The sequence below is a fragment of the Hyperolius riggenbachi genome, chromosome 1, assembly GCF_040937935.1.
Source record: "Hyperolius riggenbachi isolate aHypRig1 chromosome 1, aHypRig1.pri, whole genome shotgun sequence".
In the NCBI taxonomy this organism is placed as follows: domain Eukaryota; kingdom Metazoa; phylum Chordata; class Amphibia; order Anura; family Hyperoliidae; genus Hyperolius; species Hyperolius riggenbachi.
In genome coordinates, this window is record NC_090646.1 from 617,533,206 (window position 1) to 617,548,489 (window position 15,284).

The following is a 15,284-nucleotide window of genomic DNA, read 5'->3' on the forward strand; positions in this document are numbered from 1 at the left end:
GCCCATCTTCTCATAGGGGGTTCTCAGGGTTTTCTTTATTTTTAAAAGCACTTCGTGAATGGCAGTTGCTGCTCCGTCCAACTGCCAAAATAGTGTGCAGTGAGCACGGAGGCTGGGCAGCATCTTTGTATAAATCTTTTTAAGTGAATGTCTCTATAAAGAATAAAGGCCATGCTGAGAATCCCCCACGAAGAGATGGACTAATCCAAAACCTGTTGGTAATGTCAGATTTCTACTACCTACTGTAAGTGACAGCAACATAGGAGAAAAGTAATTTATGGCTCATTTTACTCCTGGAGAAATGTACTTCTTATTTGTATGTGTTTTAAATTTTAAGATTTTCGCAATGGTTCCTCTTTAAAGAGACTCTGTAACAAAAATTTCATCCGGTTTTCTTCCATCCTACAAGTTCCAAAATCTATTCTAATGTGCTCTAGCTTACTGCAGCACGTTCTACTATCACCATCTCTGTAATAAATCAACTTATCTCTCTCTTGTCAGACTTGTCAGCCTGTGTCTGGAAGGCTGCCAAGTTCTTCAGTGTTGTGGTTCTGTGATGCATCTCCCCCCTCCAGGCCCCTCTCTGCACACTGCCTGTGTGTTATTTAGATTAGTGCAGCTTCTCTCTGCTCTATTATCTTTTACAAGCTGGATAAATCCTCCTCTGAGCTGGCTGGGCTTTCACATACTGAAGAATTACATACAGGCAGAGCTGTCTGCACTCTGCAGGAAGAAACAGCCTGACACTTCAGTGGAAGATAGCTGCAGGGGGAAAGAAACACACAAGTGATCTCTTGAGATTAAAAAGGAAGGGTGTATACAGCCTGCTTTTGTATGGATGTATTTTCTATGTGTGGACATACTGTACATCAACCTACTTCCTGTTTTGGTGGCCATATTGTTTGTTTACAAACAAACTTTTTAAAACTGTTTTTAACCACTTTTAATGCGGCGAGGAGCGGCGAAATTGTGTCAGAGGGTAATAGGAGATGTCCCCTAACGCACTGGTATGTTAACTTTTGTGCGATTTTAACAATACAGATTCTCTTTAAAGCATCTATAGAAGTGATTATTACTGCTACAAGCCTGAAAGGAGAAACTAGGATTGATCACAGTTTGCAGCAACACAGACACTGAGGCAAGGAAATACTGTGCAAAAGTGTTTATTGACAAATCGTGAATCAAACAATATTATGCAAATGCAATGCAATTGCATGCATAACAAACAATCAGAAATGCAATGACAAATATATACAATGATGCAATCACCACATGCATACACACCATACAAGCAAAGTGCAAATCCCCCAAAACCCTATCTATCTAACTAAATATATACAAGATATATACAAAGGATAAATATATACACAATCACAGTACAAGGAGGCAGGCAGAAATCATGGTCAGAACAAAGCATAAAATGGCAACAATCGAGCAATCACAGTACAAAAGAAGCAGGCAGGAATCGAGGTCAAACAGAATATAGTTTCAGTAACAGTATAGCAGATACAGGAATGCAAGATACCAAGGAACCAGGGTTGTCCAGATACTCAAGCCTGTGAGCACAAAGTTCTGGCACAGGTTACGTCTTGCAGGACCCTTGTATAAAGAGGACACACCTGCGTGATTGAACCATAAAGTCAGTATAGTGCAGTGATGGCTAACCTTGGCACACCAGCTGTGACAAAACTACAAATCCCATCATGCCTCTGCCTCCCTGAGTTATGCTTAGAGCTGTCAGAGTGTTGCAATGCCTCATGGAACTTGTAGTTCCACCATAGCTGGAGAGCCGAGGTTAGCCATCACTGGTATAGAGCAATCCTTGTAGCGGCAAAGCTGTTTCCAGACAGCAAAGAGCCACCTAATGGTGGAGCGGTGAAAGTCCAAGAGATGCAAAGTCCCCAGAGCCACCTGCTGGTGGAATAATAGAAGTTCATCCAAGTTCAACTCATTGCTGCCACCAGCAGGCAGAAAGTGGCATGACCAGATTCCTAACAATTACCAGCAGAGGACCAAAAGAGAGCTAATATTGTGCTTGATGGAGGGCCCCTCGGGGCCCTTCTGGCCCAAGGGGCCCATTGTGGTCGCAACCTCTGCACCCCCTATTGCTACGCCACTGTAATGAAGTATTAAGATGACCCTGTAGTCTATCTGTTCATCAGATTGCTTGCTAGGTGCTAGGCAGCCTTTCTACCTTAGCAACAACGTTTCTACAAAGTCCAACCCAGTTCCCATACATAGATCATCAGAAGTTGTTTATGGACTCTGCTATCAACTCCCTTCCACTTCGCACCTGACACCTGCTTGTCTATGTTATGGCTACAGTAGCTAGGTGATGACATAACCAGGGGGCAGGAAAGGGTCATGGTCAGGGTTGGAGCTGGCATGGAGTAGGCATTGTAGGACTTGTGTAGTCAATCACTGAAGCTGACTAGGACTCAGCAAAGCCTCACTTGGAGCAGCAGCCTTCAGTTTTCTTGTCAAGTTAAAATCTTTAAGTTTACTTTAAAGGAAACCTGAAGTGAAAAAAAGTTAGCCATTGCATGAGTTGGGCGTCGAGAGGTGCTAGTAAAAAAAAAATTATAATTTACATTACCAATACAGTATTTAACTATGCACTAGCCATTCTCACTTGAATCCTTCCCTCCTAGTGCCTAAACCTAACTCCCCCACCTAATGCTTAACACTAACCCAGAGCCGGAACAAGGTCCTCCAGCACCCAGGGCTGAGACACGAAAGTGCACCCCTCCATCCCTCCCACCCCAGCCACCACACACTGATTGCTATTAGACCAAGAGGGGCCCCCAACCCCCCAACACCTTAATCTCTCGTTATCTGGCTTGCAGTCACTGCCATGTATCCCCTTTTCTTATTTCTCTTTGCTTCAAATACAATAAGGGAATAATAGCTGTGTGTGTTGTGCACTCTTACGCTGCGCCCTGAGGCTGGAGCCTCTCTCGCCTCTGTCTCAGCCCGGCCCTGCACTAATCCTACATCAAAGTGCCTAAAACTGAACTCCACCCTGACGCTGGAAAGACCTCTATTGTAGCTGATTGTCTACAAAATAGACAATCTGTAGCCCATCAGTTACTAGTAATGCATCAAGCTGCCATCTCACCGACTGGGCACATGATTACCAATTCTTTGCACAGACATCTACTAGATGACTGCCAATCCCTGTGCCCAAATCACCTGCGTCAGTGTTTCACACAGGATTTAGATGCTTAATTTTTGCTTAATTGTCACATCTTCATGAAAAGATGGTTTAAACGTGTCGACTGACCTGTTTGTGGTCTTCTAATTTGTTTACTACCAAAGGAATATTACCAACTGTAGATAGAATTCAAAGTTGGTGAGTCAGTGGTCACTCCAGCTAGGGTAGAATGAATTGAGAGCAGTGGCGGCTCCAGCTTCAAATTGTTTGGAGGGGCACAAAGGATGGCTGGCTGGTGGTCAGAATCCGCTCTGCTGGCCTTGATTCCCTGGACAGTTTGTTGGTTTTCTATGCAGGTTGCATAGTTCTGTCCAGGGAAAAGAGGCCTTTTTGTCAACTTGCAAGATTCTGGAGGCTTGCTGCTGTAGTGACTGATTTGCATCCACTTATCTTGCAGTCTGCTTTTCTGCTTCCTTTGAAGGTTTTCAGTATAAATGTCACTTCCTCCCAGAATTCCTTGCTTGTCATAGTTTCTGTTTAGTGAGACTAACCTTAGAGCCTCAGCCTCTTTGTATCTTGTTGCTAATATTCTAGTATAGTTAATTCTTGGGGAGTGCATTTTGCACTCCTACTAGTGCAGTCAGGTTTGTGTATTATTTGTACTGCCTAGCCTTGTCTTGTCTTGTCCTTGCGATTGCACTATCTCCTGCGGTGGCTGATAGTGAATCATTCAGTCCTGTTCCTAGATTTCCTAGGTGGTGGATCTCCCTTGTCTGTGTCTTGGAGTATAACCTTGGCAGCGGTTGCTACTGGTTACTCCTTCAGTCTGTTTTGTCTTGAATGAATGCTTGCTGTTGTCTGGTGTTAGGCAACCGATTAGCAAGCGTTCTCGCTATCTGTTTGTCTTTGTTTTCCGTGTTTATTTGTTAGTCAGAGTTGGTATGTTTTGTCACTGTTGCGCTTAACGTGCGGTGACCGTGCTATTAACGCGCTTGTCACTGTTGCGCATAACGTGCGGTGACCACGTTTAGTTAGTTCATTTGTTATTTTCCTTGGCGTTCGTATTGTAGTTATTTGCTGTGTCTTCCTTTACTCAATTCATGCTCTGTCTTTGCTCAGTCTTGTGTTGCTGATAGCAATCGCCTCTCTTGCAATTGGCTTTCTCACTCTGGTCTGTTCTGTTGTATGTCTACCATCGCTGGGTGGCGACTAGATTGATAGACATTCATATAGCCTGTCTCTGTTCTTGCTCTCTTTTGCGTTTCCACCTTGTTCATATTGCCCAGTACTGTTTCATGTCGTGCAATTCCAATCTGACATCTGTGGTTGTACAGAGGACTTGGTTCTCTGTACTCCACAGCTCCACCTGCTGGTTGGAATTCCCCTCTACAAATATATTTTTATATACTGGGTACTCTGCTTCGGTGATTGTGGGGATTCCCATCTGCTTCAGCGCACTTGGTGTGTGCTGACGGTGGAAAGCGACCCAAGATCATTACACTGGTGTTGCCTATTTGGGTGATCAAAATAGATGTTTGTATGGCAAGCTTTAGATATTTTTTGCCTAATTCAGGTGATAAAATTAAGGCCAACTAGTTCAGCAAAAATAGGAACCAAATGTAAACATCACAAACAGAACTCAGAGGCTTTTGAGCACAGCAGATTATACACATGATGGTGCTATTATGGAAGAAAACTTCCCTACAGATGTACTTGGCTAGTAGTCTGGTATGCTTTAATCCTTACATGCTAGCAATCGTCTCCTGTGTAGACAGATCACAGACAAATTATTCCAGCCCCCAGCCTGTGTCTGACCACTCTACAAGCAAGGGCTAGGGGAAGAGGCAGGAGGGAGAGAAACACTGTGTGTGTAATTACTCCTGCGTTGCTGCAGACTGGAGCTTGTTTTTTACAGACAGGAAGTTTTAAATCAGGATAACACAATTTATTAGCTAATTTTTTTTATCAAATCACGTTTTATTGAAGCAGGTAAATGACAGGTTAACGTTGTTACATCATCCATCAATGCAATAAAACTGTGGCAGATGTTAAATTTTAACAGAAAACAAGAACGGATAAACATCAGCATTATTGTTAGTTGACAAAATCTAGACTTATTCCATGTTTTGAACACAGATTAGCTAATTTAAAAGAAAAACAGAAAGCTTTCAGCTAGTAAGCATTCTTCAGTCTGTATTCCTGTTGACCAACAATGTTAGACCATACAATCAAAAGAAGGTGGTGAGATTTTTTTTGAAAATATAAGGGTCATCCAGATACATTTATTACAAGAGATCTTGCAAGGATTGTGAGGTATTTATGGCAAATAGATAATACCCTTAATTTACTTAACCACTTAAAGGGAACCAGAGATGAACGATTCACACAAAATAAACATATCAGTTGATAGCTTGTAAAGAATAAATGCTCTACCCGATAATTTTGCCGCTCTGGTGTGCCTTTTTGAGTGCTTTTTATCCATTATTGCTCCAGGAAATATCCAATATGGCCACCAGCTCATATCCCTTCTGCTTCCAGGTTATGAGGTGTTCTGGATGTGCTGTCTAGCCTCTATGAGACTATAGACAAGCAGGGCTGCTGCTGCAGCATTTCATCTGCGTGCTTTCAACTTCATACTCTGGTATGCTGTGTGGCTGCCTGTAGGAAGTGTCTCTCATAGTAATGAAACTGCATACAGTAGATAATGATGACTGCAACCCCTCCCATGTCATTAGAGCTCTCAGTATGTAAAGCAGGAAATCTAATCCAAGAGGGGGAAGGCTTGAGCTTGAAAACACTCCACAAAAGAGTGACTCAGCTATAATGATTCCAGGTCAAACCTCGACTGACTCAGTCAGGGATTCTTATCACAGCTGATTATAGACAGATTAAGCAGAGAAGATTTAAACTAAAAGCAGGGTAGGTGTTTACTGTCATGTTCCCACTGATAAATGTAATAAAATACATGAGGATGCTTCATCTCTGGTTCTCTTTAAGGACCGCGGTGTTAAACCCCCCTAGTGACCAGGCCATTTTTTTCTAATTCGGCCACTGCTGCAGGGCCGCACAACTCAGCACACAAGTGATGTCCCCCCTCTTTCTCCCCACCAACAGAGCTTTCTTTTGGTGGGGTCTAATTGCTCCCCAGCTGTTTGGTTTTAAAAAAAAAATTATTTTTTAATAAATGTGCCTATATTTTTAATTCCCCCCACCCTCCTCCTGCCAGCAAATCACCAAGCTCGGCTCTCATAGATAGGCCGATCGCTTTCCTGCCTACAGAGGGGACAGCCATGTCACACGGCTGTCCCCAGTACAGCGCTGCCTTAGATTGCAGCGCTGTACAGGGTTATTAGACAGCGGTTTCGCCGTCTAACAGTCTTCGCCACGGGGAGACTGAAGGTGAGGCGGAGCTCCGTCATCCATGCGGAGATGCGTGCACATTGGCGAGCGCGATCTCCTGCAAACCCAATTCTCAGCCATTCACGCCAACCGGCATGCCGCCGCGTTCACTCCAATTGCCATGGAGCGGTCGGCAAGAAGTTTTAATGTCTGCACAGACTGGAGAGTTTTTTACAGACTCTATCCTGTTCAATGTATGCTGATGGATCCTGGGAACAGATATCTGTATTTTACTGAGCGGGAGGGGGGGTTGGGGGGGGGGGGGGGGCACAGAGAGGCACAGTGATTCCCAGCTGGGGCCATGCCCCAGTGCAGTGCCGACTGGTTAGAGACTAGACGGCAGGAACGAAGGGCGTTGTGTAACTTGTTGGTACTTTATATGAAGAAAAAGAAGCTGTCACTAGCTCTGTTCTATTACTGTAGTCCTTACCAGTTACCACAAGCTGAAGAAATTTCTCACAAAGCAATAATTTGGGCTTCTCCAGATCTTTGCTAGTGTTTATTTACTCACAGTTCACGAATAGCCATAGCCGGGTCAAAGGTACAATATCTTAATTTAGAAGATGTGATGTGACTCAAGTTACGTTTTTCAGGAGACTGTCGGCGTACTCCCCACATTGCTTATTTTTTCTTATTTTTTTTCCCCTCAGAGAGCTCAGGACAGTTGGTTAAACAATGTCAGTAACTTAAACTTGTACAGAGCTGCAGTAAATCAGTATTATAAATCGGCGGTGCTCTCCTTCCACTTCCACTGTCCTGGCTGCAGCATCAATTATCTCCTCTACTCCAGCACAAATAGCACCGCCACAGAATAAACAGCCCCTCAGCCCAGCTTCTCAGTCTGATCCACTCAGTACAATTCAAATAAATACTGGAGGTCATGGAAGTTATGCATGAAATGGAATCTGATCCGTGGGCTACCTGAGAGTCATCCCGCTGCATGACTACAGACTTCTAGGTAGCAAAGCATGATGCTTGGTCTCTGGGAGGATTCTCATGTATTTAGCCATGGTACTGTATATCCAAAGAAAATGTAAAGTAGCTTAAACTGATGACCATTTAGTGCTCTTGAAGACATTTAGGCTTGGTTCACATATAAATCTGTACAATTCTGACCCAGTCCTGTCATTTTGCATCAGTTTTCCATCAGTTTTACCTGACTGGACTGGAAATGTACACCTTATATGTGTGAACACAGCCATAGAAACACATACAAAACTGAGACAGGACTGGACTAGACCGGAAAAGTTCACAAGAAACACAAAACTGATGCAAACTGTCAAAAACTAACGCGACAGGACTGGACACCTTTTTATGTGTGAAACAAGCCTTAAAGTGTATCTGAGATGAAAAATTAAAAATATATATATATATATATATATATATATATATATATATATTTATATTTCTGGGGCCTTCTCCAGCCCCCTTCAGCCTCATTGGTCCCTTGCCATCCTCCCAGGCTGCTTGGATCTGCTGCTAGGCAGGCCTGTAATTCGGCCAGTCGGGGCCAGTCGGTGCAGGTGCAGTTTGGCCGTGCCTTCTCAGTCGCCGAACACTCTCTACGAAGGGAATAGCGATGGGGCGCACGTGCGTAGGCAAGACGTACATGTGCAGTTCTCCCCCCCCCCCCCCATTCGCTTAATTACTGGAGGAATTAGCAACAGATCCAGGCGGCCTGGGAGGTCGGAAATCGACAGAACCCTGAATTATGGCTGCATGGGCCGCGCAGTATAGCATTGTGGCTATAGCGTGCAATTAAGGCACTATGCAGCACGCTGTGCACCAAGAAGCCCTTCCTTGCTTAGGAGTAAACCCTCCCCCCCCCCCCTTCCCCCTCAACCACAACCATTTTCTATATTTTTCTTGTCAACAGCTGAGAAGGCAGCTAAAGTGGACCTGAACTCTTGCACAGGATAGAAGGAAAACATAGAGAAATACACCCTGTATGTATTTAGAGCTTAGCCTGTTCTAATTCCCCCAAATCTGTGACTAATCACAATTTTAATTTGATCTCTCGGCTGTGTCCGCTGGCTGCCTCAGCAGAGCAGCCAATTTGTAAGCACATGAAGTTAACCCTATGTCTGCTTCTATGAAAGCAGGAAGTATACACGCTGCCGATTTATTGCAGGATTTATATCAGTTGTAACAAGGAGATGTTTTTCTTTAAATGTTATTATGCTGTTTATCTTTTAAAGTTCAGGTCAGCTTTAAAGTGAATGGGAACCGCATTTAAAAAAATGAGACAGATACTTACCCAAGGAGAGGGAAGGCTCTGGGTCCTATAGAGCCTTCCGGCTCCTCTCCTGGTCCCCTCGTTCCAGTGCTGGCTCGCCCGGTAGCAATATTTGACTCATTTAGTCAAATACTGCTTTACCCGGCTGAAGGAGGCTTCAGAAGTCTTCAGGGAGCCCGAGTGCTCCTGAAGAAGGGCGGCTCTGTACTACACCTGCGCAAGCACGCTCTCTTGCACGCTCACGCCTGTGCAGTATGGAGCCGCACGTCTTAGGGAGGACACGGCTCCTGAAGACTTCCAAATACCCTTTCGGCAGGGGACTGAAACGGGGGGAGCCAGCACAGGATAGAGGGCACCGAGAGAGGAGACGGAAGGCTCTATACGACCGAGAGCCTTCCCTCTCCTTAGGTAAGCATTTGTTTAATTTTTTTTAAAATGCAGTTCCCATTCACTTTAACCACTTGAGGACCCACCCTTTACCCCCCCTTAAGGACCAGCGCTGTTTTAGCTGATCTGTGCTGGGTGGGCTGTGCAGCCCCCAGCACAGATCAGGGTGCAGGCAGAGCGAGCAGATCGCCCCCCTTTTTTCCCCACTAGGGGGATGATGTGTTGGGGCTGGGCTGGTCTGATCGCTCCTGCCTGCCTGTGTGTTGCGGGGGGGGCACCTCAAAGCCCCCCTCCGCGGCGAAATTCCCCCCCTCCCTCTCCTCCCTCCCTTCCCCGGAGATCCGAGGCTGCACAGGAACGGGTCTGTCCTGTGCAGCCTCTAACAGGCTCCTGCCTGTCATGTGACAGCGATCCCCGGCCGCTGATTGGCCGGGGATCGCTGATCTGGTACAACGCTGCTACTGTTAGCAGCGTTGTACGAATGTAAACAAAGCGGATTATTTCCGCTTGTGTTTACATTTAGCCTGCGAGCCGCAATCGGCGGCCCACAGGCTATTCACGGAGCCCCCCGCCGTGAATTGACAGGAAGCAGCCGCTCGTGCGAGCGGCTGCTTCCTGATTAATTAGCCTGCAGCCGGCGACGCAGAACTGCGTCGCTGGTCCTGCAGCTGGCACTTTGCCGATGCGCGGTATGAGTGCGCGGTCGGCAAGTGGTTAATGCTGGAAATTGAGCTCACGCTGATTGGCGTCGGGTTACTTGTAGAGATGTCGCGAACCTACGATTTTCGGTTCGCGAACCCCGTTCACGAACCTTCGCGGAAGGTTCGGTTCGCGTAAAAGTTTGCGAACCGCAATAGACTTCAATAGGGAGGCGAACTTTGAAAAATAGAAAAAATTATGCTGGCCACAAAAGTGATGGAAAAGAGGTTTCAAGGGGTCTAACACCTGGAGGGGGGGCATGGCGGAGTGGGATACATGCCCAAAGTCCCGGAGAAAAATCTGGATTTGACGCAAAGCAGCGTTTTAAGGGCAGAAATCACATTGAATGCTAAATTGCAGGCCTAAAGTACTTTCAAACATCTTGCATGGGTATACATCAATCAGGGAGAGTAATTAGAGTTCTGCTTCACACTGACACACCAAACTCACTGTGTAACGCACCACAAACAGCTGTTTGCGTAGTGACGGCCGTGCTGGAATGGTGCGCAACATGGCCAGAGTGTAGGCCGTGGCGTTTTTCAAGCCCATATGGTCGCCGGGCTGTGGTAGCTCAATGATAGAACAACAGTGACTGTCCAGCTGATCAAATTTGGTCTGACCACAATGAAGCAACGACCTTATTATCTTTTGTGTGCCACCCCACACCCGAGACACTCAAATAGCCGGCGGTCATTGCTTCATTGTGATACGCAAGCCCCTTCACTGCGGCAAGGTAATGATCACGAAGGGGGATGGGCACATGTACATGCCTTTTGTTTTTTTGTTGCAGCCGCCTGCACTGCAGCCAGAAAAATTAGCCAGGCATGTACACGCACCAGAAAAACTAGTGTAGCGGCCGCTGCTAGCAGCGGCCTTAAAAATTCAGGAATCCGCCTAGAGTCCTGGACCCCGTGGGTGGTGGTGGAGAAGGCAAGCGGCCTGCAGGCAGAGATGCTGTGTGTGGGGACTGACTTAGTCTTCGGTCGTGCAGTAGCTCTCCGTGATCCATTCCTCATTCATTTTGATAAAGGTCAGGTACTGAACACTGTCGTGACTTAGGCGACTTCTCTTCTCAGTAACTATGCCTCCAGCTGCACTGAAGGTCCTTTCTGACAGGACGCTTGCGGCAGGGCAAGAGAGAAGTTGTATGGCAAATTGGGACAGCTCTGGCCACAGATCAAGCCTGCGCAACCAGTAGTCCAAGGGTTCATCGTCGCTTTTCACAGTGTCTACATCCACACTCAAGGCCAGGTAGTCGGCTACCTGCCGGTCCAGGCGTTGGTGGAGGGTGGATCCGGAAGGACTATGGCGAGGAGTTGGACTAAAGAACGTCCGCATGTCCGACATCACCCTGGGATCGCTGGAGCATCCTGTCCTTGCCTGCGTGGACTTGGAAGGAGGAGGGTTACTGCCAGTGGTACCTTGATTGCGTTGTGCAGCCACATCACCCTTAAACGCATTGTAAAGCATCATCGACAGCTTGTTCTGCAAGTGCTGCATCCTTTCCGCCTTGTGTTGAGTTGGTAACAGGTCCGCCACTTTGTGCCTGTACCGAGGGTCTAGTAGTGTGGCCACCCAGAACAGGTCATTCGCCTTGAGTTTTTTTATACGGGGGTCCCTCAACAGGCTGGACAACATGAAAGAGGACATCTGCACAAAGCTGGATGCAGACGTACTCCATCGCCTCTTGCTCTTCCTCAGTGATGGGATGCAACTCCTTTTCCTCCCCCCAGCCACGAACAATACCACGGGAACGTGGAGCAGCAGAAGCCCCCTGTGACGGCTGCCGCGGTTGTTCTTCCGCCGCCTCTTCCTCCTCCACAGAAACACCTTCCTCATCAGCACCATCGTCAGTCTGACTCCTCTCCTTCCCCACACGACTCCTCTTCTTCCTCCTCCTCCTCCTCCTCCCCCCTCTGTGCTGCCGCAGGTGTTGTGGGAACATCGGGTTCGGGTGTAAATGGCTCCCACGACTCCTGCTGCCGTAACTCTTCTCGTTCACGCTCCTCCACAGCTGTATCCACCACTCTACGCACGGCACGCTCCAGGAAGTAGGCATAGGGGATCAAGTCGCTGATGGTGCCCTCATCGCGACTCACCAGTTTGGTCACCTCCTCAAAGGGCTCCATGACCCTGCATGCATTTCGCATCAGTGTCCAGTTGTTGGGCCACAACATCCTCATCCTCCCAGATTGTGTCCTTGTACTGTAATGATACAGGTACTGGGTGACGGCTTTCTCCTGGTCTAGCAGGCGAGAGAACATCAGCAGGGTGGAATTCCAGCGAGTCGGGCTATCGCAAATCAGGCGTCTCACCGGCAAGTTGTTTCTACGCTGAAAGTCCGCAAAGCGTGCCATGGCCTTGTAAGAGCGCCTGAAATGCCCACACAACTTCCTGGCCTGCTTCAGGACGTCCTCTAAGCCTGGGTACTTGGACATAAATCTTTGCACGACCAGATTCAGCACATGTGTCAGCTTTCCCAAATTAAATGCAGCAATGAGATTGCTGCCGTTGTCACATACCACGTTGCCGATCTCAAGCTTGTGCGGGGTCAGTCATTGCTCCACCTGTTTGTTAAGAGCAGCCAGGAGAGCTGCTCCAGTGTGACTCTCCGCTTTCAGGCAAGACATGTCTAACACTGCATGACACCGTCGCACCTGGCATGCAGCATAGGCCCTGGGGTGCTGGGGCTGTGTAGCTGGAGAGGAGATCGCGGCCCCAGCCAAGGAGGAGGAGGAGGATGACGACAGCGAAGCGGTGGTAGCAGGTGGAGAGGAGGTGGCTGGAGGCCTGCCTGCAAGCCGTGGAGGTGTGACAAGTCGGTCCGCTGCGTAGCCACGTACTCCCTGCTTGCTGCCATCGCTCACCAGGTTGACCCAATGGGCTGTGTATGTAATGTAGTGGCCCTGCCCGTGCTTGGCAGACCAGGCATCCGTGATCAGGTGGACCCTTGACCCAACGCTGTGTGCCAGAGATAACACCACTTGCCTCTCAACTGCACGGTACAGTTTGGGTATGGCCTTTTGTGAAAAATAATTGCGGCCTGGTATCTTCCACTGCGGTGTACCAATGGCCACAAACTTACAGAAAGCCTCCGACTCCACCAGCTTGTATGGTAATAGCTGGTGAGCTAATAGTTCCGTCACGCCAGCTGTCAGACGCCAGGCAAGAGGGTGACTGGCAGACATTTGCTTCTTACGCTCAAATACTTCCTTCACGGACAGATGGGTACTGCTGTGGGCAGAGGTGAAGGAACCACTGAAGGGAAGAGGCGGTGTGGAGGAGGGTGGCTGTGAAGGTGCAAGGGAGAAAGTGGATGAAGACGATGCACCTGAAGGAGGAAGAGGAGAAGGAGGGTGGCTTGTCTTTTGAGGGGTGCTGCTTTTCCTCAGGTGTTCTTGCCATAGCTGTTTGTGCCTTCTCTCCAGGTGCCTTCGTAAGGCACTTGTCCCTGCGTGAGAGTTGGCCTTTCCACGGCTCAATTTTTTCTGGCAGAGACAACAGATGGCTTTGCTCCGATCTGAGACACACACGTGAAAAAATTTCCAAACCGCTGAGCCCCCCTGGGGTGATGGCGCTACGGTGGCATCAGCAGCTGACGTTGAAGGGCATGTTGGCTGGCTGGCTGGGCATAGCTGGCGATACATGGCACCGGACACTGCCCCCAGCTGTTTCTGAGGACGAGCTCCCTCTGCTTCTATCATGGAGTCGTCTCCTCCTACTCCTCTCTGACTCCTCCTCTGAACTGTCCCCATGGTCATCTCCTCTACCGGGAACATATGTGGTATTCGTATAATCGTCATCATAATCCTCCTGGCCAGCTTCGCTTTCCTCAGACACCTCCTCAACTGCACCAACTTCAGGTGGTTCATCATCCCCCTCCTCACACATTACGTCCATACTATCGCCACCTAACTCAGACGTATGAGGTGGTGTACCTGCGCCTTCTTCTTGTTGTTGCAGTAGTGGCTGGGAATCAGTGATTTCACCACCACCACCAAATAACTCCTGCGAAGTGTCAAATGCAGCAGATGTGGTGCTTGTTGTAGCGCTGGTGGCTGCGGGAGATGAGGTGTTCTGTGTTAAATAGTCAAGTACGTCCTGATCTTGGGAAGTGATGGCACGTGCCTTCTTCTGAGCACTGTATTTTGGGCCAGGTCCGCACGAAATCACAGCAACACCACCTTGCACAGACCTGCCGGTGCCTGGTGGCCTTCCTCTGGGTCTGCCTCTACCTCTTCCTCTACCTGGTTTGTCCATTTTGTCCATCTCGGGGGGATGCTAGGTATATGCAGTGAGCTCGGTTCACTCAACACAACATGTATTTAGATGCAGTGAGCTGGGTTCACTGAACAGTAAAGGTACTTAGATGCAGTGAGGTGGGTTCACTGTACAATAAAGGTACTTAGATGCAGTGAGGTGGGTTCACTGAACAATAAAGGTACTTAGATGCAGTGAGCTGGGTTCACTGAACACAACAGGTAGTAAGATGCAGTGAGCTGGGTTCACTGAACAGTAAAGGTACTTAGATGCAGTGAGGTGGGTTCACTGAATACAACAGATAGTAAGATGCAGTGAGCTGGGTTCACTGAACAGTAAAGGTACTTAGATGCAGTGAGGTGGGTTCACTGAACAATAAAGGTACTTAGATGCAGTGAGCTGGGTTCACTGAACACAACAGGTAGTAAGATGCAGTGAGCTGGGTTCACTGAACAATAAAGGTACTTAGATGCAGTGAGGTGGGTTCACTGAACACAAAGCTAGGTATATGCAGTGATGAGGTGGGTTAAGTAAACACAACAGGTACTGGGTATATGCAGTACTGGGTAGTACAATGTGCAGCTCCCTGTCACACACACAGGTAGTCACTGAATGTGCTGGGCTGCTGGCAGTGGCACACACACTATGAATTAGCAAGGCTGTGCATGCAACAAAAGTGTCAGTTTGACACAGAAAAAAAAAAAGTACAGGATGAGCTCTGAAAAGAGCCATTGAGGGGTGCTATAAAAGCAATAACAATCAGCCAGGAGCAAGCTAAGCAGCCAAGAACCTAACTAATCTGTCCCTAGAAGAACAAGTCTGCAGCAGCTGTCCCTAGTCTGTCTCTAGCAGGCACACGAGTGAGGCTAATGGCCGCCGCAGCCTGCCTTATATAAGGGGGGGGGGCTCCAGGGCTTAGTGTAGCCTGAATGGCTACAATGTACCTGCTGACTGTGATGCAGAGGGTCAAAGTTAACCCTCATAGTGCATTATGAGGCGAATCGAACTTCCGCAAAAGTTCGCCTGGTGCAGGCGAACGCGAACCCCCAAAGTTCGCCTGGAACCGTTCGCCGGCGAACCGTTCGGTACATCTCTAGTTATTTGATTTTCCAAGTAGTATTACCCAGATTTGTGACGGGTTTGCTGTAA